At 44.6% G+C, this 26,414-nt stretch overlaps 1 pseudogene; it reads left to right on the forward strand.

Moving 5' to 3' along the window:
* The first annotated feature begins 23,803 nt into the window (after nucleotides 1-23,803).
* LOC118477041 (putative pectinesterase/pectinesterase inhibitor 38) lies at nucleotides 23,804-25,080 on the forward strand (annotated as a pseudogene).
* The last annotated feature ends 1,334 nt before the right edge of the window (nucleotides 25,081-26,414 follow it).

Below are 26,414 nucleotides of genomic sequence, written 5' to 3' on the forward strand. Positions count from 1 at the left end.
CAAATAAAATAACAATCCGCGGAAGAGGGCATTTATTCTTAATAGTGACCTCATTAAGGGGTCGATAATCCACGCACATCCGCAATGTTTGATCCTTCTTTTTGACGAAGATGGCTGGACAACCCCATGGCGATGAGCTTGGCCAAATGAATCCTTTCTCTAGTAGATCTTGCAATTGGGTCTTGAGTTCTGCCAGCTCATTTGGAGGCATTCGGTACGATCTTCTAGAAATGGGAGCCATACCGGGCTTCAACTCAATTACAAATTCTACATCTCTTTTGGGTGGCAATCCAGGCAAATCTTCTGGAAAGACATCTGGGAACTCACATACTACCGTAATATCTTTGATCTCTAGTATAATGGCTTCATTAATTCTGCTAATTGGTTTAGCTGGAATAGCTATGGGGATAGACAAAAGAATTTCTTCTTGGCCATATCTCAACCTGATTGTTCTCAGATCAGTGTTGAGGACTGCTTTATGCTGGGCCAACCAATTCATGCCCAAAATCACATCTATATCTTGGCCTTTCAGAACAATCATATAAGTAGGAAAGTCCCGTCCAGCCAATGTTACGGGCACATGGAAAGCCACTTCTTTAGTAAATATTTGTTCCCCAAATGAATGGATTTTAAACCCTTCCTTTGATTCATGGCATGGAATGCAATGTTGCTCCACAAATCTCTTGCTTATGAATATATGCGAAGCACCAGAATCAAAAAGAATAATTGCAGGGTATTTGGCCACAAGGAACGTACCCATCATCACCGGTTCACCTTCCGGTGTTGTGGCCACTTGAGTGTAATAAACCCGTCCAGTTTTTCTTATATTCTTGCCCGCGGTATTGGTTGCCGCATTTCCCTTGGAGCTCCCGGAACTCTGTTGATTATTTGCTTGATTCTGCCTTAGGTATGGACAGTCCTTAATGAAATGGCCGGACTTTCCACAGTTGAAGCAGCCGGTGGATGAGCTTGGAAGAGCAGGGAAATGAGTGCCAGGAGCACCCGGTTGATTTGTAGCAGTGGGGGCAGGGGTACGACGAATAAACACTGGTTGCTTGAATGGGAAGGAGGGTGGGCGTGATGAAGAACGATTCTGATTGAAAGGTCAGATAACCAACCTTTGCCTTTTCTGGGGACCCTGATTGGGCCTGTTGCCTCCATTCCCCTTGGATTTTCCGGAACCTACATATTTAGCCTCGACTGCCAGCGCCGTGCTGACAGCCCTTCCATAAGTAAGGTCGATGCAAGTGGCTATCTTTCTTTGCATTCGATCATTCAAACCTCTCATGAAATAATTCCTTTTCTTCACATCTGTGTTGACTTGATCGATTGCATATTGAGGTAAGTGATTAAATTTATTGAGATACTGGGTGACAGTATCTCCGCCTTGCTTCAATTTCATGAACTCCTCTTGCTTCATGTGAAGAACTCCCTCAGGTATATAATGCTCTCTGAAGGCCAACTTGAACTCATCCCATGTGATCTGATGACCGGCCGGCTGAACGGCCACAAAGTTTCCCCACCATGTACTAGCAGGGCCTCGCAGTTGTTGGGCTGCAAACAGGGGCTTTTGAGTTTCTGAACACCGAAGAAGCCCGAATTTTTGCTCAATGACGCGGATCCATTCATCCGCCTCTAGAGGATCTTCTGCTTTGACGAACAACGGAGGGCACGTTTCGGAGAAATCCAGATAAGACGTCTCACGGGGGCCTTGCAGATATGCCCGCCTGCCTTGTTGTTGTAGTTGTTGACCTGCCATCTCCCGCAGGAAGCGGGTATTGTCCGCTGTAGCGTTTACCAAGGCAGCGATGGCCTCGGCAAGTGTCGGGGGTACTGGAGGTGGATTCGGGGTCGCTTCCCTCCCACGGGAGGTACCAGCCCCATCCTGAGCGCGAGTCCTAGAAGGCATCTGAGGCAAGAAACATTTGGAGCAAGGTAATGTTATAGACTCGTACTTACAATAGGATTACACCACCTATTACACAATAGTACTACTTCTATACTATACTATTCCTACTTTTTGTCACTCTGGGTAGCCTCGCTATCAGGCGTTGGAGACCATTCGTCGACCAGCTTCATAGAGGGAGGGGGCCTAAAAAGGTCCAGCTCACCGCCAAATGCTTCTCCCGCTACTTTAGAAGGTCCGGCTTCCATCCTGACAGGATCCTTAGGGACGTTCGGGTGCAGTTGCGAGTACAGTACATGAACTTCTTCATGTAGTGTATTGCAATAAACCTGCAAGCTATCCACGGTTGAGCTAGATCTTCCACTCGGGCTCGAGCTCTAGCTTCCATTGCCCAAGCTAGTGAACGAGAGTTCACAGCCTAGTCGAGCGCTAGATCCCGATCCGCTAGCTGGTCTTGCAGTTGGCGGATGTCTCTTCTCAATTCATTGATTCTTTCGCCATCCGCGACCCATATGTCATTCCTGCGTCGGAGTTCTGATCGAAGCTGATTAACTTGAGCTTCTAAATCCTCGATTGGATCGTTACTATCTCTACTGCTGTCGTCATGTCTCGGGGCAAGTTGGTGACGAGGTATGCCAATTGGCCTGGTTGACTTGCGTGCAGTCTTTCTTGTACGTGGCGGCATTTTTCTAAGGGGAAAATCTTATTAGCATAGTTTTTAGCATGATGCATGTGTAATTACAGAATCAACCTTAGTTGATTCAACCTTCTATACATTGCAATCTTCCTATCTAGTCTTTGCAATAAACTCTTCAGAGATACTTAGGTAAGAAGGGAAGAAATTTTCTAGATAAGTCTTAGAAAATTCCTTTTGAAGATGCCTCATAATATCTGCAGAGATGGGCTTCGCTTCGATACCAGATGTGACGGAACCTCCCAAGTTATTAGGCCCACCTATAGTTGTCCTTGTCCAACGGACCTCAGACAACCCTGCAGGTGTTCTTGAATCACTTGACAAGTTCGGTATCTGCTTTTCTTACCTTTCCCAAGAGCGTTTCACCCGTCATGCAGACATTACAAGCATAGGAGTTATGAAAATGCGGAAGCAATTACATTAACTTACCTTTATTTAAAGGTAAGACGGAGTTGAATATTTACAGACCAGAATATAACATACAAGTGCAGAGTATTATTATTATAAGCCAAGGGAGGCAAAACCCCTCCTGATAAGTTTTAAACAAAAGTTTTTATGGAGGATCCTTTCCTCCCGCAGCTTTACTCTTGGTTTTGTTCTTTTAAGACCACCTTGGAACAGAAACAACAAAAGTTTGTCGCTTCTTCACCTAAAAACAATAGGGAATAAAACCCTAAGTATGGAATTACTCAGCAAGACTTACCCGACTAAAGAGAAGACTCTCAAGGGTATGATGGTTATAAGGGAGTCAAGGTAAGGTTTCTCAATAATCAAAGACTCTGTTTGCATAAATGCTTACTAAAAGTGGATCCTTAAAAATCCAGTTTTATTTGGCAAGTTAAGTGAAATTACCTGTAACTAGAGTTCTTTCTTCCTTAGTTCATTCACTTGACCTGTACTAGCCAATTTCTTAACAACCTTTTATCTTTAATAGAGTTCTACGTATAGGTCAGTGACCAAGTCTTCATAACCGCGAAGGTACAGCGATCCAAATCGATTATACTCAGCTGAGGATCTCCGATCACATGACATATGTAGCACTTAACCCTTGCATATGTCAACCCGCCAACGGGGTTCTTAAGACCAGATCAGGTTCACGCCAACCGAGAGCACAGATACACCACCGTTCAGCCTCTTGCCATGGAGGGTACACGCTACTCTCGCCATCTCTTCACTCCCATTGTGTGGTATCTTATTCTGGACTTTGTCTACCCGAGGCAAAGCTTACCCATGACGAGGCATGTGACTAGTTAAAGGGTCCTCGGTCATCAAGCCTAAATCGACACGGTCCTTAATCGACTCAGACGGAGACACTACACCGAGACTCTCTTCTCGTGCAAGTCACCCGCCCGGTCTCAGCTTTATCATTTCAAATCCCAAAGTTTGGTACTTGGCAGAGGTACATCTTTTCCGATGTTGAACCCATCATGGCCATGATGGATCCACCATCACGTTTTGTTTTCAAAAACATCCCTCCCACTTTGCACATCATCTTTTGTAAAGCAAAACATTTTGTTTTGCTAAAGCAAGACTAAGCATAAGAAAAACCTTTTGTAAAACAGGGATTCCAAGGAAGGTAATCAAATTCAAGGACGATAATGCAGGAATTGTTTTAGCATTCAACTCGTATCACCTAATGCATCAAGCAAGTGAGAAAGATTTTATAAGCATCAAGGAGGTGGCAAATGCACCGGGGCTTTCCTTGGTTTACAGGTGAATCAGGCTCGGATCCATATATGTCAAAATAGAAACAACTGCCTGCCTCATGTTCCGCAGGTGGTGGTGGTGAAGTCTTCTCTTCTTCTACTTCAACTTCTTCCTCGTTTTCTAAATATAACCATACATAATAATGAATGCCCATGTAATGCTCATGAGAGTGCAAAGATAATAAGAGTTTATTATCTGAGGTCTTGAATACAATTTTCCTTCATGGTTCTCTGAGAAACTAGGGTTTCCGGAGTTAGTAAAGGAATTCAAAGGGAAGGGCAGGGTTTTGGGGTCTAGGTATCAAACAAGGTCCAAATCATACCAAATTCTACCCAAAGATTCTAAATAATATTTAGAGTTCATATAAAAAGTTTGGGGAATTTTGGAATTATTATCTAATTTCTAAAAATCTAGAAACAAGGTTTTAGGCTATTATAAATGCTCCAAAATTCCCTATTTGTCCTAAAAATCTTGAAATTATTTTTATTAAATTCTATGGAAAATTAGGAATCTAGCAAAATTGGTATGACATTTTTACCGTTTTTCTACACTTTTCTAAAATTGTTTTAGTTCTGGTAGAAAAAGAAAAAGAAAAACGGTGAACAGTCCTAGGCCGAATCCAGCCCAGACAGCCCAAACCAAGGTGGAAAGCGCGCGCCCGCTCCCGCGCGCTGCAGACTTTGCAAAAGTGCCCACACGATTCAACTATTTTATTAAGAGTCCTAGCTACTATTCCCTGTGTCGCTGACTTTTTCACTTAAACCCTCCGCCTTTCTATTCTTTACATGCCGAGATCCTCGACGGTGAGCGGCGTTGCAGAGCTCCGGCGAGCTCGCGTACCAGCCGATTTACGCAAGGACTGGCGCCCTTCTTTGGCCTAAACCAAATTCGGGATCTAATGAACGTTTCCCCCAACCTAATTCCAAGAATAGTTAACTGGTTGGCTCTGGCCATGGCGACCGTGGGCGTCGTGGACAGTTGAACGCGTTCCCGGTGATCATTGGCTTTCTAGTTCAATTGGGCGGGTCTATGAGCATCACAGGCACATGAGAACACTTAAACGAGGGAGCAGAAGGTTTGAACTGACCTGAATTGCACTAGCCATGGCGAGGGTGTTCTTGCGGTGGGTTAGAGCAGATTTGGGCGAAATTCGAAATTCAAGCTCTCGGTTGCAAGATTGGAGGCAATGCTGGGAGGTGTGGTGCGTGATGATCTTGCGGAGCTTACGGAGGGCTCAATTTATACTAAGCGAGAGCGGTGGCCGGGAATTGGAGCGATGACGCGCGGCGGTCGGAGGAGGGAAAGTTCACTGGCGCGTGTGATTGGTGGCAAACCCCATGGCAAGGCCTTAGGTAATAGAAGGATGGTTTGTTGCGATCGACTGAGACGTGGTAAGATGGTTGACGGCGTGGCATAACTGCGAAGAACGGCGGCACGCCGGTGATGGACATGCGACCACGTCACCGGTAAGTGGATGAGCGACAGAGTGGCTACTGTGCTCCAAGATCATCCACGGTGAGATCTTTTCTCCAAAGGATTGTTATCTGTGTTTAGCTGGGCGAGAATCATGGCGCCGGCGTGAATCCGAGTGCACGATCGCCAACGGCGAGGGGCTGAGCTGGCGAACTGATCCCTTCACTGTACCATCGAATTCTTCTTAAGTGCGCCTCACAGCCAAGGTTTAGGGTCAAATCTCTCTCAATTTTCTATGGCAACCAGTTGATCGACCAGTAATAAAGTTGTTGTTTGATGATCCAACAACAATCTTGCTATAGCAATCATAACTAGATAATGATTGGATCATGATCAAATTTAAGATCAAAGATGGCTTCATCACACTGTCACACCAGAATTCAGTCCCTAGACAGCCTGACAGCCCATCTTTGGGTGTATTTTTCTCCAATTTCTTCACCAAAACCATGCTTGCTCTCTTAAGCAAAGTTATTCTCCTTTGATAGGTCTACAATATTGATGTGTTGACCTAGGGTAAATTCTCAATAATTTGGAAGATTTAGAACTCCAAAGTTGAGTCAATGTCACTGAATTTCAGACTTAGGTTCATAGGGTTTAAGTGGTGCTTTTTGCAAATAAGTCCAACTCACAACCTTTGACTTGGGAATCCTCAATTATGTGATCCATATGCCTTGAGGTACTTTAATACCTTGGTTTTTGCACTTTAGTTCAGAAGTGCACTGATTTTGCACTTAGTCCCCTAGGGTTTTGGTTTAGGGTTTTCCCAGGGTCCTTTTTAGGGTTTTTGGTATTTCAGAGGTCTGAATGTAATTTAAGTCCATTCTTAGTAACATTTTATGACTATTTCACTTAAGCTTTAGGGTTTTCTCTTTTTGGATTTTGTTTTACCCTTCTGAACCCCATTTAGGGTTAAGAACCCTACTCTAGGGTTTTATTTGCAAAATGCCATATCAATACAACTTGTTTGAAACTTTACCTAGTGAACGCATTCTAGGTGTATCAATCACATGAAATGTTGATGCTTATGATGTTATGTTCAAGTTTACTGACAGTAACACTAGGGGTGTTACATCGGCGGACTGCGTCTGGGCCGCCAAGCTCCCCGCCAACTACCGCTACCTTGCGGCCCTAGCCGCGGCCGCCGATGACGAGGGCTGTGGCGATGGAGATGCCAGCGGCAAGCGCTTGACCAAGAAGGAGATTTACGCTCGTCTGTGTCGATCCACCCTCTTTGATGCCGCAGAAAGGTAAACTCATTTGGTCATTCCTCCATGGAGGTATTTTGCTTTTTTGTTAGGGCCGATCTGTTGTGGATGCGGTTCTGTTATTAGCCTCATGTTTGCTTGAAATTGTCTATTTTGCTTAATAGCCATCCACGCTGTCTATTTTAGGAATTCTGGATTCTGAAGAACAAGGGAGCCCTTTGCATGAGTATATCATCAAAGGCAATGACTATTACTGGGATAGATGATCGGAGGTACTGGAGCCACCTCGCCACAGAGGAATCAAGGTACTTCTTTTCTTTAAGGCTGTTATTTTGTATAGCTTCTCCTTAATGTGTGTATCCCATTTCCTTTATATTTCTTATTGCTGCAACCACTTCAAAGTTTCAATTTTAGTTCAAGTTTTGTAGCATCATTGTCAAGAGTTATTGAGTAATTTTTTAATTTAGTTGCCCAAAAAATTCATACTAAAAACAGCTGAACTCTTCTTACTTCCAGAGAGAGAGATCGGGAGGGCAGCCACCGATTAATCAAGATTACACCAGCAATTATAGTAGAGGATATCCTGGCAATATACTGTCTACCCCCCCGGTAGTAGGAATGTCGGTGGAACAGACGTTTATGCCGAACCGAAACTCTAGGAAGACGCTCGAAGGCAGGCCTTTGGTGAAGATATCGGCGAACTGCGAGGTGGCTGGCACATGGAGGACGCGCACAACACTGGCGGCTACGCGTTCACGAACAAAGTGAAGGTCAATCTCAACATGTTTGGTGTGTTGATGTTGCACCAGGTTTGTCGAGAGGTAGACAACGCTCATATTGTCGCATTAAACAGCCATGGCACGCTGAGAGGCTGGTGAAGCTCGAGTAGAAGCTGACGTCGCCAAGTCGCCTTAGTGACGCCGTTGGCGACGACGCGGTACTCAACCTCTGCACTAGACTGAGAGACCGTCAGCTGTCGCTTGCTAGACCAGGAGATGAGACAGTCATCGAGGAACACGACGTAAACTAACGTGGAGCGATGAGTGTCCGGGCTCTCGGCCCAGTTGGCATCGATGTAGACAGTCAGCGTGTGCGGCGAGGAAGCACGAGCTACGAACAGCTCGAGGTCGACGGTGCCATGCAGATAGCGAAGGATGCGCTTGCCGGCGGTGAGATGTGGCTCCTGAGGATCATGCATGTAGAGGCAGACTTGTATTGCACAAGTGATGTTCGAGTGGGTGATGGTGAGATACTGCAAGGCACCGACCAAGTTGTGGTACAACGTCGACTCTGGAACCGGTGAGCCATCGGAGGAGAGCTTGGCCTGAGTGTTCACCGGGGTACTGCAAGGCTTGCACACAGTCATGCCAACGCGCTCCAGAATCTCGAGGGTGTACTGTCGTTGAGAGAGAATGAGGGACACACACAGTATAACACATATTTTATATATAAGTTATCGTAGTATTATATGTTCCCGTTGCAACGTACGGGCACCTACCTAGTATTTATTATATAACTATAAGAGGAAGGACGATAGTTGTGATTAAATAATACAATACAACTCAAGGGAGCTCAAGTGGAATCAAACGAATGAGATGCAGATCCGTCTCCAAGACTCTTAAATTCACAGATATATCCTATGAAGAGCACAAATATTCACAAAGCGCAAGGTAATTATACTAGCAAGCACGACAACATAACAGGACACGGATCAACACAATTATAGAAAATGCTTTAAGTGGCACATATCATAGCTACAGCCGAAATGCAAACCGGAACAACTTGAGGCCTTGAGTAAAAATGCTCAGATCAGTGCTTCGAACAGGAGTACATGACTAGTGATGAAAACAATTTTGAATTTTTTCGGAATTCCGGAAACCGTTTTCGAAATTTTTCGATCGGATATGTTGGTAATGGTATTGTTCAGAAACGGAATCGATAATCAAAATTCTCTCTTGGAAACGGTATAAGAATCGGTTTAGCACTTTACCGACCGTTTCCTCCGGTTACCGGATTAAGTCGGAATTTTCTAAAATTAACCATCGGATTTAGGCTGTGAGCGGGCCTCATGCACAATTGTGACGTGCGTGCACATGTATGAATTGTATTATGTACACACATAGATATATATTATGTATTGTATATGTTTATAATATTAAACTGTTTAAATGACTGGTCAAATTTTTTAATATAGTTGGAGTAAGAAAAGATTGAACCTTGACTGTGTGAACTTGTTATATTGTGAACTTATTATATTGTGAATTGTGTGGACTTGCCTCTTTCTTGTATTGTGAACTTGCTATATTAATATGTTTACTGATCGTATTTTAGATTCCGACTGTTACCAGTGTATTTTCCGCGCCGAACTTCCGTTTTCGATGTTCTCAAAATACCGATATCGTTTCTGTTTTCGGAGTTACCGATTCCGATTTTGTTTCTCACAAGAAATGAAAACGGAAATGGTTTTAGTGTTTACTGATCGTTTCCGACCGTTTTCATCCCTATATATGACCACTCCCCCTACAGTAGAAGGCAAAAAAGTCAACATCAGCCACAAAATATATTGTACTACATAATTGAGGACTACAAATATTTTATCTATCCTCGCATTCAGTAGGTGGATCTTACCTGCTATCATGTGGACCAAGATCAAATGCAATAAAGTTAAGGAACTCATGGCTTGAAATCACGATGCAATTAGGTACCAATTTCACAACGGTTGCTACACACATCAACAAAGGGTGATGATGCCGAGCCCATGGAGACCATGACCTTCCTTGATCTTGTCACCAAGGTCTCTATCCAACACCTGCACATGCCCACCCACTGTCGTCGCCAAACTGCACATGATCAGAGTCATGAGAAGTGGCACACACTCCCTCTCGAGATGGTAATACTCAACATAGGAGAAGGTTACCTTGAGATCAGAGAAGGGGATGGTGACAACGTGGATGGTCGGCGGTCGCTCCTGCACCTCCTCCTCCTGCATCTGTAGGGCAGGTTCGCCTGTTCGTCGGACATTGGTGGCCGGTGCTTGACCTATGGGGTGTGGGCGGTGGGAGATCCGGAACTAGGATATTAGGGGGTGCCGCCGCATCGAGCCAACACCGAAGAGCCCCGAGGCGGTGAGCAACGGAGCAGGAGATCTAGATGCCCGGTGGCCGGTGCCTAGGCAGCTAACTATCACACTTAGATTTAAGGGATAAAGCCGGATGCATCTCATATATGCGCCAAGAAAAATAACACACATAATAACATAGTGCATAGAGATAAATATCATAAATTCATGAATGTACTTATTACATAGCGGAAGTCTTACAAAATAAATGATAAATATAAAACGAACTAAATCTTATTTCCCTGGTGCCACAAAGCTAACTGGGAGACGCCACCTAGATTAAGCCGAACTCCTCGTTGGGCGGCTCCTCTTGAACCACCTATTTTTCTCCTGTGGGGGGTGTGAGACAACAAGAATGAGCTCACATATGTCCATAGCTCAACAAGTTGTGGGGAATAATGTGCATGAACTCACCAAAGGTGGGAGTTCATGTGAAGTGTAAGACTAATCAACAAAATTAAAGGTTGAAGCTGAGCATTGCTTTTATAAGTTGGTCAAAATTTTATTAGCAGTTACTAAGTGTAAGTAAATACCAAACCATAGTAATAAAAGTAATAATAAAAATAATCCCAATGCGATGCAAATGACAAATTGAATTTTAATTCCATAAATTAATCATGTGAGGGTCCGAGCTGCTAATGACCGTGAGCACGACTAGTATACCAGTTTTACACTCTGCAGAGGTTGCACATCTTTACCCACAAGTCATGTTACCAATCTGCCAAGAGACGACCAATCCCATACACCTCTACCGAGGAGGCGAGGCCGGGTAACACTACGAGACTTTTATAAAGTTCCACTAGCTTCAGAAAACCCGCTACAATTTATATGAAGCTCCAGTGCAGGGATCCCTCGCCTGAGCACCATCGCAGCAAAATCATCCCAAGGACCTCCCTACACTGACCACTCCCCTACTGCCCTTGCCCCTTTTGGATAAGGTAGTCATCCACTAGCTTTCCTAATTAATCAGCCAAGGGCGTCCCATTAAACACTTGTGGCGGCACTGTTTTCCCGGGTGGTCGCTCCATGTTTCAATTAACATAATGATCTTAACATGAATAGTAAATAAAATAACAGGATAATTGGAACATGGATATAATGAAATGTTATCCCAAAACCATATAAAGCAATAGCAAAACTACCCAAACGACTTAGGGGTAAATAAGGTAAAAGATAAGCAGACTAGGGCAACCTATTGGGTCCCATCAAATTAAACCATTGCATGAATAAATGATATTAAAGACATTATTGGGTGACAAAAGTGGTCAAGGGTACAACTTGCCTTCAATGAGCTCCTGCTCAGCAACTTTTATCTGCTGAACCCCTGGCTCCTGAGTGGCTTGCTCGTCTACTCGCATCAATACAAACGTACATAGTATAGCAATAATTAACATCACACCAAACATGTAAACAAAATACATAATAATAATCTACACATTAAAATAAGATCATAGGAACAGAAATCATTAATTTTGGAACTATAGATTTTAAGTTATGAATTTCTGAAGGTTTTATGTATTTGATACAAGATTAAATAAGAGATACATTTTAATATGGCTTTCATGTCAAAACAGAGACACTATGTGATAAACAACAATATTACAAAATTATAAGAACTGGAATGGATTAATTTGGACTAAGTATGAATTTTCTATGAATTTAACAAGTTATAGGAATTGTTTTTATATTAAAAACTCATTTATGTAATTAATTAACTAACTCATCGGGTTTCTGGACTGCGCACCAAAATTAGATAACAGCAGGGGCTATCCTATAAAAAACCCCTAGACTCAGACTACACCAGAGATGAACCACAGGTTAATTCTCTATTCCTAGGGGTCTCTTTTATAAAAACACATGGTGAAGGGGTATCGTGAGATTTGGCCGTCCGATCAGAGCGGATGGATCAGATTAAAACGCGCGCAATGCTTAATGTATCTTTCCCCGCTACCATCCGATCCGTCATCTACGGATGAAAGGTGGCTAGATCCCAACCACCCGATGTCGAATCTACGCGCCAGATCGCGCCCTAGCGAACCGTTACACGCCTACCTAATCCCCACCGCTGGATTAAGACTCGCTCCAACAAGGTCCTCTAAAAGGTTCTCTACCCTAAATATAGAGGATCAAACGGTTCTCTACGCTCTCCAGCAACGTCCTCTAAACGGTCCTCTAAATTTAGAGGACGCTGCTGGATTCTCTATATATAGAGTTTCTCTAAACGCCCTCTATCCATTTGAATACTTTAAATAACCGGTTTAGCAAAACTAAAATATGTACAATACATTTAAGAGTATGATAAATACGTATGTACAAAAAATAAAATTTAAAAATGTCTCTAATATGGGTATTTGAGTATAGAGGACGTGATTTAGAGGATGCTGTTGGAGAGAAATGAGATATAGAGGTTGAAATCTTTTAGAGAAAACTGTAAAAGACATATATAGAGGATGAATATAGAGTACGTTGCTGGAGACAACCTAAGATCCAACGCTAGAGAGACCTCCCCTAACCTCCCAACGACAGCCGAGCAGAGGCGCCCCGGTCACGGTGGAGCCCTCGCCGGCGCCACTAAATCCTACCGCCTCGGCGACCCGTTGTGGCTAAGAACGTATGCAAAATGAAATTAAGGGCTAGGCGATCATGTAGAAGGTGTCTCACCAAGGATGCCCAAGACAAGGGAGCCGACCATGGCGCTTGGCGGTAGTCGAGGTCCGGCTTGGAATTACGGGCCACCCCACGGTTCATCGTCGCTACAAAGGCGATCGACGGTTTTCCAAACACCCGACGATGCTTCCGCCGGTGCGAAAACCCCTGGTGCGGCGCTAATGCGGATTAGACAGTGGCGGTGGATCTCTATCTTGCCTGGAAATGGTGCGCGGCGGTGGATTTCTCCCTTACCCGAGCAGGAGAATTGAGAAGGGAAGGGAAGTAACGCGTCTGAAAGCTTTATGGCCCGTGAAAGGAGGTTCAACGGGTGGCATCATTGACGGGAGCGTGGCCGGTATCCACCGCGGATCCCGCGGAGCTCCGTTGTCCCGGTCGCGCGGTGAAGAGATGACAGGTGGGGTCACGAGCGCAGCGAGACGACTAGGTCGCGACGTGGGCGCGAGACGTGGTGTATGACGCGCGCGTCCCGCGGAGCAGTGAAGCGAGTGGGCATGACTTCGAGCCCAACGGCCGGGCCCCACATGTCGACAACACACATTGGTGAGACTGCCTTGTGGGGCCATGTTGTTGGCTCCACCATCTGCCCATGGGTGGTGAAAAACGTATACCGAGACCCAATTAGATTTTCTTCTCCTTTTTCTTTTATCTTTTATTTTCTTCTCTCCTCTCTTCTCTTTTAAATTTAAATTTCCAATTTGAATCTATGTGTGTGAAGTTCAAACTCAGGTTAAATGTCTATATTTACATAACAATATGAAGTGAATTCTAGTTCATTTATATTTTTATTTTATCCTATTTGTATAGTGTTTTCTTCTCTTTTTCTCAATTCTAGAATTTCCTTTAGGAGTTAAATCCCCATTTGGATATTAACATATTTCTTTTTACATTATTTTTATATTATCACAAAATGCACACAAAATAAAACCTCGACATGATGCATATTCCATTTTAGCATCATTTGTTTTAATTAATCACTCTTAATTACAGGTATGCTCTTGTTATGATGAATATATGGCACACAAAATAAGGAGATCATCTATATTCTCATTGTATACACTTTTGGGTATTACAAATCCTACCCCCCTTATAAAGAATCTCGTCCTCGAGATTTAGGAAGGACTAGAAAAGAGGTGGGGAAAATCTATTCGTAGTTCTTCTTCTCTTTCCCATGTAGCCTCATCTTCTCCATGATGGCTCCATTGTACTTTGCACATTTTTATCACTTTACTCCTTGTGACACGGGTCGAAGTATCAAGAATTTTGATAGGATATTCAGTATAAGTCAGATCATCTTGGACAGTAAGATCCTCCATAGGTAGCTGCTCTTCGGGTACCCTAAGACACTTCTCCTTGTGATACATGGAAGACATCATGTACATCCATGAGATGATCAGGTAGTTCCAGTTGATATGCAACCTCTCCCACTCGCTTTAGGATTAAGAAGGGTCCAATGAAGCGAGGGGACAACTTCCCTTTAACTTTGAATCTTCTCATACCCTGGATTGGTGACACCTTCAAATATACGTGATCACCCTCCTTAAATTCTAGCAGTCTTCTCCGAGTATCCGCATAGCTTTTCTGCCTTGACTGTGCAGTTCTCAAATTCTCCCTTATTTGATGGACTTGTTCTTCTGCCTCTTGTATAATTTCAGGTCTAAAGAACTGCCTTTCACCAGTTTGATCCCAATACAGTGGAGTCCTGCACTTTCTACCATACAAAGCCTCAAACAGGGACATCTTCAAACTAGCCTGGTAGCTATTATTGTAAGAGAACTCCGCATACGGTAAACTCTTATCCCAACTACCACCATGTTTAAGACCACAAGCTCTTAACATATCCTCTAGTACTTGGTTGGTTCTCTCGGTCTATCCATCAGTTTGAGGATGGTAGGCTAAACTAAAATTCAATCTTGTATCCAAGCACTCATGCAACTTCTTCCAATACCGAGAAGTAAACTATGATCCCTAGTCTGACACAATCTTCTAAGGCACACCATGTAAGCATACAATCTGTGCCATGTACAACTCTGCTAGTTTGGCTCCTGAATTCACTGGAATAAAGTGGGCTACTTTAGTTAGCCTGTCCACAATCAGCCATATAGAGTCATACCTAGCAGATGTGCGGGGTAATCCCACAATGAAGTCCATGCCAATCTCTTCCCATTTCCACTCAGGTATCTTAAGCAGGTGAAGTAAACCAGCAGGTCTTTGATGTTCTGCTTTCACCCTCTGGCAAACATCACATAGTGCAACATGTGAAGCAACATCCTTCTTTAGTCCATACCACCAATACTTCTGCTTCAAGTCCTGGTACATCTTAGTACTACCAGGGTGGATGGAGTAAACAGAGTCATGTGCCTCCTTCAATATGGTTTAACAAAGACTATCGATATCAGGAACACAAATCCAGTTCTTGAACCATATCGTGCCTTGCTCATCCTCCGCGAAATCTAGGCCTCTACATTCCGTTATTAGATCCTTGATCTCCTGAATTTTGGCATCACCGTTCTGACCTTTTCGTATTTCTTGCTCTAAGGTAGATTCCACTTCGATGGTAATTCCTTCAATATGAGCAACTATTCCCAGATTGAGCCTCTCAAAATCTTCTGCTAACTCATAGGGTAACTGGGTGACAATAGCTGCATGGACATGTTCCTTCCAACTCAAGGCATCTGCAACTAGATTCGCCTTGCCCGGATGATAGTGAATTCCCAAGTCATAATCCTTGATGAGCTCCAACCATCGGTGTTGCCTAAGGTTGAGATCCTTCTGAGTGAAGATGTATTTCAAGCTCTTGTGATCAGTGTAGACTCAGTAATTGGTTCCCATAATATTGTGTCTCCAAACCTTGAGAGCATGCACAATGGCTGCCAGTTCTAAGTCATGAGTGGGGTAATTCAACTCATGTTTCCGCAACTGGCGAGACGCGTAGGCAATAACCTATCCCTCTTGCATAAGCACACATCCCAGGCCTTGGCGACTTGCATCGAAATATATATCAAAATTCTTTTGTAGATTTGGCATAATCAGCACTAGGGCTGCCATCAATTTAGACCTCAACTGATCGAAACTCTCTTGGCATTCCTCAATCCACTTAAACTCCTTGCGCTTCTCTAACAATGAGGTCATAGGCTTAGCAATCTTGGAGAACCCTTCAATGAATCGCCAGTAATAGCCTGCGAGTCCCAAGAAACTCTAGTTCTTTGAGACTATACTTGGTATCTTCCAATCAACTATCGCTGTTACTTTAGCCGGATCCATAGCAATTCCTCCTTTGGAGATGATATGCCTGAGAAAATGTACTTCATCAAGCCAGAAATCACACTTGGTAAATTTGACGTAAAGTTGATTATCCCATAATTTCTATAGCACCATCCTCAAATACTCCTCATGCTCACTATCATTCTTGGAATAAATAAGAATGTCGTCGATGAATACCATGACAAATTTATCGAGATACTCCATGAACACCTTATTCATCAGATTCATAAAATAAGTTGGTGCATTGGTTAAGCCAAATGACATGACTGTGAATTCATATAGACCATATCGGGTAGAAAAAGCCATCTTGGGAATATCATATGGCCTAATCTTCATTTGATGGTAGCCCGACCAGTGGTCAATCTTAGAGAACACCCTAGCACCTCTCATCTCATCAAATAAGTCATCAATACGAGGTAATGGGTACTTGGTTTTAATGGCAACATCATTAAGTGAATATTGTCCACACACATCCGTTGCGAACCATCCTTCTTCTGTACAAACAGTACCGGTGCTCCCCAAGGTGAGGAACTCGGACGAATGTACCCAGCCTCCTATAGTTTAGTTAGTTGCTTCTTAAGTTCATGTAACTCTTCTACGGACATCCTGTAGGGGCGCTTACAAATAGGAGCAGTCCCAGGTAAGAGATCAATGACAAACTCAACTTCCTTCTCTGGTGGCATCCCTGGTAACTCCTTCGGAAAGACATCTGGAAAGTCTCTAACCACATGGATGTTGTCACCAACAAACTTCCCGTCTATTAAGAATATCGCTCGTCTGGTAGAGGTAGTTACTGTAATTTCAACTTCAAATCTTTCTCCTTTAGGGCTGGTGAGTTCTACAGTACCCCTACCACATTGTATAACGACCTTTGCCTTTCTTAACCATGACATACCAAGGATCAGATCTATACTGCTTTCTGCTAATATTATAGGGGTAGCCCAAAATTATCTTCCCATAATTGTCAATGTCAATCTATGTGTCATATAATTTGCCTCAACACGCCCTTTAGGTTTAATTACTAACATTGGTGTTTTCATATTTTTCAGTGGTAACTCATTTGTGTTGGCATATCGAGATGACATGAATGAATGTGTAGCACCAGAATCAAATAATATTGTTGTAGGAATTGTATTAATATAAAACATACCGATAGCGATGTCCGCACCGTCAGCAGTGTCCTCAGCACTAACTTGATTAACCCTGGCAATAGAGAATCCTTTGCCAGGAGTCTGTTGCTTGTTCTAAGCTGGTGCACTGGAATTCCCCACCAGACAAGTATTAGCATAATGCCCAACCTGACTGCACTTGAAGCATGTAGGCCCTGTCTTTTGTCCTATAGGCCTCGCCGGGGTGCCAGTGGGGGCAGCCTGACGAGTGTGAGGCGCCTGTGGAGTCCCCTGTGCAGCATACTGAGCTTGACGTGGTCCTCCTCCTAGACGAGCTGGTGTACCCTGGGACAGAACGTAGCGAGAACGGACACTACTGCTACCCTACCCCTAGGCAATGGCCTTCCTCTTCAGATCTCCCAGTTGAACACGCTTGTGTTCAATAGCAAGAGCTTTGTCAAGCAGCCTCTGAAATGATGGAAATGTGTGAGGAACCAGTGCGTACTGTAGTGGCCCATTGAGTCCTTCTATGAAGTGCTCTTGCTTCCTTTCATCATTAGCCACCTCATCAGGAGCATATCTTGACAACTGAATGAATTTGTCATGATACTCGCTGACAGACATGTTGCCTTGCTTCAATGACAAAAACTCCTTTTTCTTGATCTTGATTAATCCAGCAGGAATGTGGTAGTTTCTGAACTGTGTGGTGAATTCCGCCGAAGTAATAGTGTCAACAGCATCATGGGCAGCAACATAAGAATTCCACCAGTCAGCAGCAGGACTAGTCAGACGACTAGAAGCATATAGAACCTTCTCCCAGTCAGAGCATTGTGCAATGTTTAACATCTTCTCAACTGACTTCAACCAGTCATCGGCATGCAGAGGATCTGGAGAGCTGGCGAAGGTAGGCGGCTTGTGGCTCATAAATTCCCGGTGCTTGTCCCGGGGTGGAAGTGGTGGTGGTGGCAGTGGTGCTTGCTGTTGTTGCAGCCTCCTTTCCTGGCGCATCTCCTCTCTCTCCTGACGCATCTCTTGGCGTTCCTGTCGCATATGTGCGTGCATGTCTGCCATAGTGTCTGCCATCTGTTGCATTATTCGCATCTGGGCTGCAATAGCTAGTTTAGCTCTGGCTGGTGGAGGATTGGGAGGATTCATCTCTTCTTCTTGTTGTTTTGGTTGTCTGTATATCCTCCGACTATGTCGATTGGGGGTAGATCAATTCCACCATCCTTCCTGGTATTGACCATCTGAGTTAGAAACATATGGTATGAAAGAAAGAATTGTAGACAACACAAGTAATTACGAAGCATGTTACTTTGGGGGATTTATTAGCTAAGTGTGTCACCTACTAAAGCTAATACATTACCTTATGGTGGTACATGCTAAAATGCCCAACTACACTATTCCAATCAATCAAAGAAGCAAATTAGGCATTATCATCAGAAAAATCAACCAACATTTTAAATAATTTTTTTTTAAATTTTGTCTTGGGTCTCCTATCTCTTTAGAGGGTCATGGATGTAGGATTCCAAAGTGTGAAATCCTCCTTGTCTTAGAATATAAAAGGTAAGAACGATCAGAGTAGAACAGTAGAGGGTGAGACAGGATCAAGATAAGTGTAGAAAGAATCAGAGTAAGGTAAGTAGGTAAGGGTTTTGTCCATTTCTATCTAGGTTTCGTCCTACAGTCAACATTTCCTCTGATACCACTTCTGTCAAACCCGGATTTAAGGGATAAAGCCGGGTGCATCTCATTTGTGTGCCAAGGAAGAACAACACACATACTAACAGAGTGCATAGAGATAAATGTCATAAATTCATGAATGTACTTATTATATAGCGGAAGTCTTACAAAATAAATTATAAATATAAAACAAACTAAATCTTATTTCCCTGGCGCCACAAAGGTGACTAGGAGACGCCACCTAGATTAAGTCGAACTCCTTGTCGGGCGGCTCCTCTTAAACCACCTATTCTTCTCCTGTGGGGGGTGTGAGACAACAAGAATGAGCTCACATACGTTCATAGCTCAACAAGTTTTGGGGAATAATGTGCATGAACTCACCAAAGGTGGGAGTTCATGTGAAGTGTAAGGCTGATCAACAAAATTAAAGGTTGAAGCTGAGCATTGCTTTTATAAGTTGGTCAAAATTTTATTAGCAGTTACTAAGTGTAAGTAAATACCAAACCATAGTAATAAAAAGTAATAATAAAAATAATCCCAGTGCGATGCAAATGACAAATTGAATTTTAATTCCATAAATTAATCATGTGAGGGTCCGAGCTGCTCATGATCGTGAGCACGGCTAGTATACCAGTTTTACTTTCTGCAGAGGTTGTGCATCTTTACCCACAAGTCATGTTACCCATCTGCCAAGAGACGGCCAATCCCATACACCTCTACCGAGGAGGCGAGGCAGGGTAACACTACGAGGCCTTTACAAAGTTCCACTAGCTTCAGAAAACCCGCTACAGTTTATAGGAAGCTCCAGTGCAGGGATCCCTCACCTGACCGCCATCACAGCAAAATCAACCCAAGGACCTCCCTACACTAACCACTCCCCTACTGCCCTTGCCCCTTTCGGGTAAGGTAGTTATCCACTAGCTTTCCTAATTAATCAGCCAAGGGCGTCCCATTAAACCCTTGTGGTAGCACTATTTTCCCCGGTGGTCGCTCCATGTTCCAATTAACATAATGATCTTAACATGAATAGTAAATAAAATAACAAGATAATTGGAACATAGATATAATGAAATGTTATCCCAAAACCATATAAAGCAATAGCAAAACTACCCAAACGACTTAGGGGTAAACAATGTAAAAGATAAGCACACTAGGGCAACCTATTGGGTCCCATCAAATTAAACCTTTGCATGAATAAATGATATTAAAGACATTATTGGATGATAAAAGTGGTCAAGGGTACAACTTGACTTCAATGAGCTCCTGCTGAGCAACTTCTATCTGCAGAACCCCCGGCTCCCCAGTGTCTTGCTCGTCTACTCGCATCAATACAAACATACATAGTATAGCAACAATTAACATCACACCAAACATGTAAACAAAATACATAATAATAATCTACACATTAAAATAAGATCATAGGAACATAAATCATTATTTTTGGAACTATAGATTTTAAGTTATGAATTTCTGAAGGTTTTATGTATTTGATACAAGATTAAATAAGAGATACAATTTAATATGGCTACCATGTAAAAACAGAGACACTATGTGATAAACAACATTATTACAAAATTATAGGAACTGGAATGGATTAATTTGGACTAAGTATGAATTTTCTATGAATTTAACATGTTATAGGAATTGTTTTTATATTAAAAACTCATTTCTGTAATTAATTAACTAATTCCTCGGGTTTCTAGACTATGCACCAAAATTAGATAACAATAGGGCTATCTTATAAAAATCCCTAGACTCAGACTACACCAGAGATGAACCGCGGGTTAATTCTCTATTTCCTAGGGGTCTCTTTTATAAAAACACACGGTGAAGGGTATCGTGAGATTCTGGCCGTCCGATCAGAGCGGATGGATCAGATTAAAACGCGCGCAACGCTTAATGTCTCTTTCTCCGCTACCATTCGATCCGTCATCTATGGATGAAGTTGGCTAGATCCCAACCACCTAATGTCAAATTTACGCGCTAGATCGCACCCTAGCGAACCGTTACGCGCATACCTAATCCCCACCGCTAGATTAAGATCCAACGCCAGGGAGATCTCCCCTAACCTCCCGACGGTAGCCGAGCAGAAGCGCCCCGGTCATGGCGGAGCCCTCGTCAGCGCCACTAAATCCTACCGCCCCGGCGACCCGCTGTGGCTAAGAACGTATGCAAAATGAAATTAAGGGCTAGGCGATCACGTAGAAGGTGTCTCACCGAGGATGCCCAAGATGAGGGAGCCAACCATGGCACTTGGTGGTAGTCGAGGTCCGGCATGGAATTACGGGCCACCCCGTGGTTCACTGCCGCTGCGAAGGCGATCGACGGTTTCCCGACACGAGACGATGCTTCCCCCGACGCGAAAACCCCTGGTGCGGCGCAAATGCGGATTAGGTAGTGGCGGCGGATCTCTCTCTACCCTGGCAATGGTGCGTGGCGGTGGATTTCTCCCTTATCCGAGCAGGAGAATTGAGAAGGGAAGGAACATGGCTAGATGCTTTATGGCCCGTGAAAGGAGGTTCAACGGGTGGCAGCATTGACGGGAGCGTGGCCGGTATCCGTCGCGGATCCCGCGGAGCTCCGTTGTCCCGGTCGTGCGGCGAAGAGATGACAGGTGGGGTCACGAGCGCAGCGAGATGACTAAGTCGCGACGTGGTCGCGAGACGTGGCGTATGACGCGCGGGTCCCACGGAGCAGTGAGGCGACTCGGCGTGACTTCGCGCCTGACGCCCGGGCCCCACATGTCGGTGCAACAACGCGCATTGGTGAGACTGCCCAGTCGGGCCATGTTATCGGCGCCACCATCTGCCCAGGGTCACGTGGAGGAACTAGATGGGCCGCCCGCGCGTTTTTGTGGGCGGGCCAAAAACGTATACCGAGGCCAAATTATATTTTCTTCTCCTTTTTCTTTTATCTTTTCTTTTCTTCTCTCCTCTCTTCTCTTTTAAATTTAAATTTCCAATTTGAATCAATGTGCGTGAAGTTCAAACTCAGGTTAAATGTCTATATTTACATAACAATATGAACTGAATTTTAGTTCATTTATATTTTTATTTTATCCTATTTGTATAGTGTTTTCTTCTCTTTTTCTCAATTCTAGAATTTCCTTTAGGAGTTAAATCCCCATTTGGATATTAACATATTTCTTTTTACATTATTTTTATATTATCACAAAATGCACACAAAATAAAACCTCGACATGATGCATATTCCATTTTAGCATCACTTGTTTTAATTAATCACTCTTAATTACAGGTATGCTCTTGTTATGATGAATATATGGCACACAAAATAAGGAGATCATCTATATTCTCATTGTATACACTTTTGGGTATTACACTGGCCGAGTCTACGAATCACCGAGTCTGGAGAGGGCGAGGGGTAGACGGATCTGGCTAGGAGGCGGAGGGATCACGTGCAACGGGTGGGGGTCGCGAATTGAGGTGGGATCGACATCGGGTGGTTGGGGCGTGGTGGAGGCGAGGGTGACAAGAATCGAGGGGGATCAGCGTTGGGTGGCTGGGGTGGCGATGGAGGTGAGGGCACCACGAACCGAGTGGAGAATGGGAAATATGATGACGTTGTGTGAACCGATTTACAACGTGGACTGATTGTATTCGAAGGCGCCGGGTTGCAGTTTGACAAAAAAAGAATTGAGCCGGTCCGGTTCAACAAAAAGACACCATTAAACTAGGGCTTCTTTTAGCTATTGAGAGCCCGGGGCTCCTAATACATAAACTAGAGTAAGCTAGGCCAAACGGTGCCATCTGGTTGAGCTGAACCAGGCTAGGGCGTCTATAAAAGATGCTCAGACCCCAAGGGATTAGGGTTTCGGGCATGACGACGACTGCAACTACTTGAGGCATGAGCGGCGGCGTCCGGTGGTCGGACATCGACGATGGCTTCCTGCAGTGTGAGACGCGAACGACGAGCGATGACCCCAGACGACATCGACGAGTGACACCCCAAGGCACGGGCATCATGGCGGCCATGACCGCATGAAGCACGAGCGGTGGCGCGAGCATCTGTGGCGGCAACCCCCGACGCCGAGTGGCGGTGTGAGCGCCTGCAGTGGTAAACCGCTCGAAGCCGAGCGGCAATGGTGGCGGTTATCGCCTGGGGCAGCATCCAAAGACGATGATCTCCTCCGATCGAGCGTGTCTCGGGCGTCCTTCAACGAAGACCAACTCCGATCGGGTGGCTTCAGACGCGTTCGCCGATCCGGTGGCCTTAGGGTCGTCCTCTAGTGGCGTCCTCCCACCGATCCATGTTTATGCCTTCCATGATTATGTTTTATGTCTACTACTTACACTATTTATGCATTCTATTGAGGATTTTTATGATTATGAATACGATGTCTCTCACGTGGCTTCGATTTTTTATTGTAACCACCTAGATTCACGCACATTTGTTACCGGGATGTCAAACGTGATATCGGCTGGCTGACTTCTTGGCCGGATGATGGAAATTAACTTAAGTCGGCTTCGCCACTAAAAAATAGCACTGACGGTTGATAACGGAATCCGTTTGTAAAAAAATGCAACCCACTGTGCAGGTTTTGGTGTAAAGCAATCCCCGTGCATCGTCGTCATCAACACACTTGGGAAAACTATATATAGAATCCATAAATGAGAGGGGAAAGAACCCATGCAGAAATCTTTTTAATTTACTGAATCTTTCTGGGAAACTTTTTCTTTACTAAATCGTTTTGGGGGAACATTTTCCTTTACTAAACTACTAGGAGGCTGACATGAAGGGCCCTTCTTCCCTGATCCATTCTTCTTGCCCCGCGCCGGCCCCTGGGGTATCGTCGTGGGCACATGGCTGGCTCGATCGGGTGGGGCAGGGCGGGCCTATATATATGGGATGCTGCCACTATTGGCTAGTGAAGACACGCACAAAGGTAAGTGTGTAAGGTTAGGAGCTAGTGTACCATCACATCAGATCAGATCGATCACTCGCCGGAGCTTATAAGGGATGGTAGGCGATGTGAGCAGGTGCGGCCTAGGCCTAGCCATGGTGGTGGCCCTGATGCTCGCCGCGCTGGTTGTCGTTGCAAGTGGCGACGTGGAGACAAGGCAGAAGCTGCCTGCTGGCAGTGGCAACGATGACGACCACTCAGCCGTTCTTAGCCGCCTGTCCAACATCATTGATCCGCCGAGAAGCTGGCCTACGCACGCTGATGCTGTCGTGGTAAAGCGGTGCGGCGGCGTCGCTGCTCTGCCGCCTTGCTACACCAGCATCCAGGCAGCCTTGGATGACACACAACAAGAAGCCGAGGAGGACAAGTACATCGTGCATGTGCTCTCTAGCGTCTATGACGAGACCGTCAACATAACAAGAAGGAACGTGATGCTGATCAGCGATGGGGTCAGTGCCACCGTCATCATAGGGAACAAGAGCAATGCAACTGGCGTCCCCATGAACATGACGGTGACAGTGAGTGAGTAACTCTGGCGATCGATATTTCACTCCAGTTGAGTTGTCATGCATGCATACTGTAAATCAGAACTATTAATTTGTTGCTGCTGCTGCAGATGCCTTGGGTCACGGCTTCATAGCATAGAACCTGACAATCAGAAACATGGCAGGGCCAGAAAGGAGGTAGGACATGGCGCTAAGGTCAAATTCGAACAAGTCGGTCGTCTACCGGTGCAGCATGGAAGGTCATGAGGACACCTTGTATGTGGAGAACGGGATCTAGTTCTACCTACAGACCTTGATCTGGGGCACCGTGAACTTAATTTGTGTTTGGCAATGCCCAGGCCATGTTCCAGAGCTGCCCGCTGCTGGTGCGCCGCCCACCGAAAGGCAAGCACAATGTGTTGACGGCGTAAGGCTGCAACAACGCCAGCCGTGAGTCCAACTTCTCGTTCCACATGTGCACCGTAGAAGCGGCACCGGGCGTGGACCTCGACGGCGTGGAGACCTACCTTGGCCGCCCCTATAGGAACTTCTCTCATGTCACCTTCATCAAGAAGTCTCTCAGTCGCGTGGTCAGCCCCAACGGCTGGGTAGCGTGGAACATGAACAAGGTCGTCGAGGATACCACCCGGACCGTCGTCTACCTAGAATACGACAACGACAGCACCGTTGCCGACACGTCTAGCCACGTCAAGTGGCTGGGCTTCCACATCCTAAACGCCGCCGCCGAGGCGGCCGCGTACATGGCGGACACGTTCCTCAACGCAAGCAAGTGGGTCCCTGAGCCTATCCAGTATGACCACACCCTCAGCGCGGTGCGCTTAATTTAGTACTGTACTACGTAGGCTGGCATTCCGTTTCGAGATCCCACCACCTTATTACAACGACATTGTATGTCTCTAGTATCCATCCATGCATCATTGTATGAATTAAGGCATATTATGGCATGCATGATGTCGTATATATCGTGTATGCATGCATGTACCTGGGCCTCTACCTCTATCTACCATTTCTCTACTGTTATTATACATACTCTCTCTTTATGTATGTCTATATACATATAATATGTATCCTCGATCTATATAAATGGATTATATATATCATTATTTCATATGAGCTAATACACACAAGTAATTGTTGATATAAGCTCTACACAAGTTGGTAATAGTACTGCTATATATAAGTAAGTTATCAGACGGCCGACAAAATTTATACAATAACACAACTGTGCAAATAGATTTGAAAAAATATTTGCTAGTATGAATTTTTACTACGTTGGTTGCTGTGCTTGGCCGCGGACATACAAATCGATCACAATTCTTTTGTAATGATAACATTTTAGTTTTATGCGATGCATAGGACCCACAAAAAAATCAAAGGCAACCTACAACGTTGTCTTCAAGAACGACATGCCGCTACCAAAGCTAGGGGAAAAGAAAGGTGAGGCACCAGCACTGCGAGTGATGGGAACAAAGGAAACCTTCTACAATTGCACCATCGAAGGCGGCTAGGGTGCTCTGTACGACCAGACGGGTATGCACTACTTGAAGGCATGTGCCATCAAGGGAACCATAGACTTCATCTCTGGATCTGCCAAGTCATTTTATGAGGAATGCAAAATTGTTTCGGTGTTGAAGGAGGCGGTGGCATTGCCAATGGCACCACCAGAGCAGGTTCGGTCTATAATTCCCATCAAAGTCGCCGCAGGCAAGAGTGGGTTGGCATTCAAGACTTGCACAATCGAGGGGGAAGGAGAAAAAATTTACTTGGGTAGGGTGGGCACGCCTGTGATCTACTCCTACACCGATATAGGTAAGGAGATTGTAGGCATAATATCTGATGGTCAGGACGTCCAAACTGTCGAGAGGTACCACTCCTATGTCCATTACATCCTCTCCTTTGTTTGTATATTATTGTGTGATTAAAGGTGTTGTTGATTATGTATACTGATGAAAGGTGTTGTTGGGTTGCATTCTTTTTTTATAGGGGGTACTACTGCGCCACTTTCAAGTGTTACGGGCCTGGGATGTCTCCCATGTTAACCTCAACTCTGACCTATGTGCAGGCAATACGCTTTACCAGGATACACTACATCTCAGGGGAGTCGTGGATCCCGTCCCTACCACCTGCTGAAGAATAAGCTATTGCAAGAAGCATTTAGAGT

This window comes from Zea mays, chromosome 4 (assembly GCF_902167145.1).
Source record: "Zea mays cultivar B73 chromosome 4, Zm-B73-REFERENCE-NAM-5.0, whole genome shotgun sequence".
Classification (NCBI taxonomy): Eukaryota; Viridiplantae; Streptophyta; class Magnoliopsida; order Poales; family Poaceae; genus Zea; species Zea mays.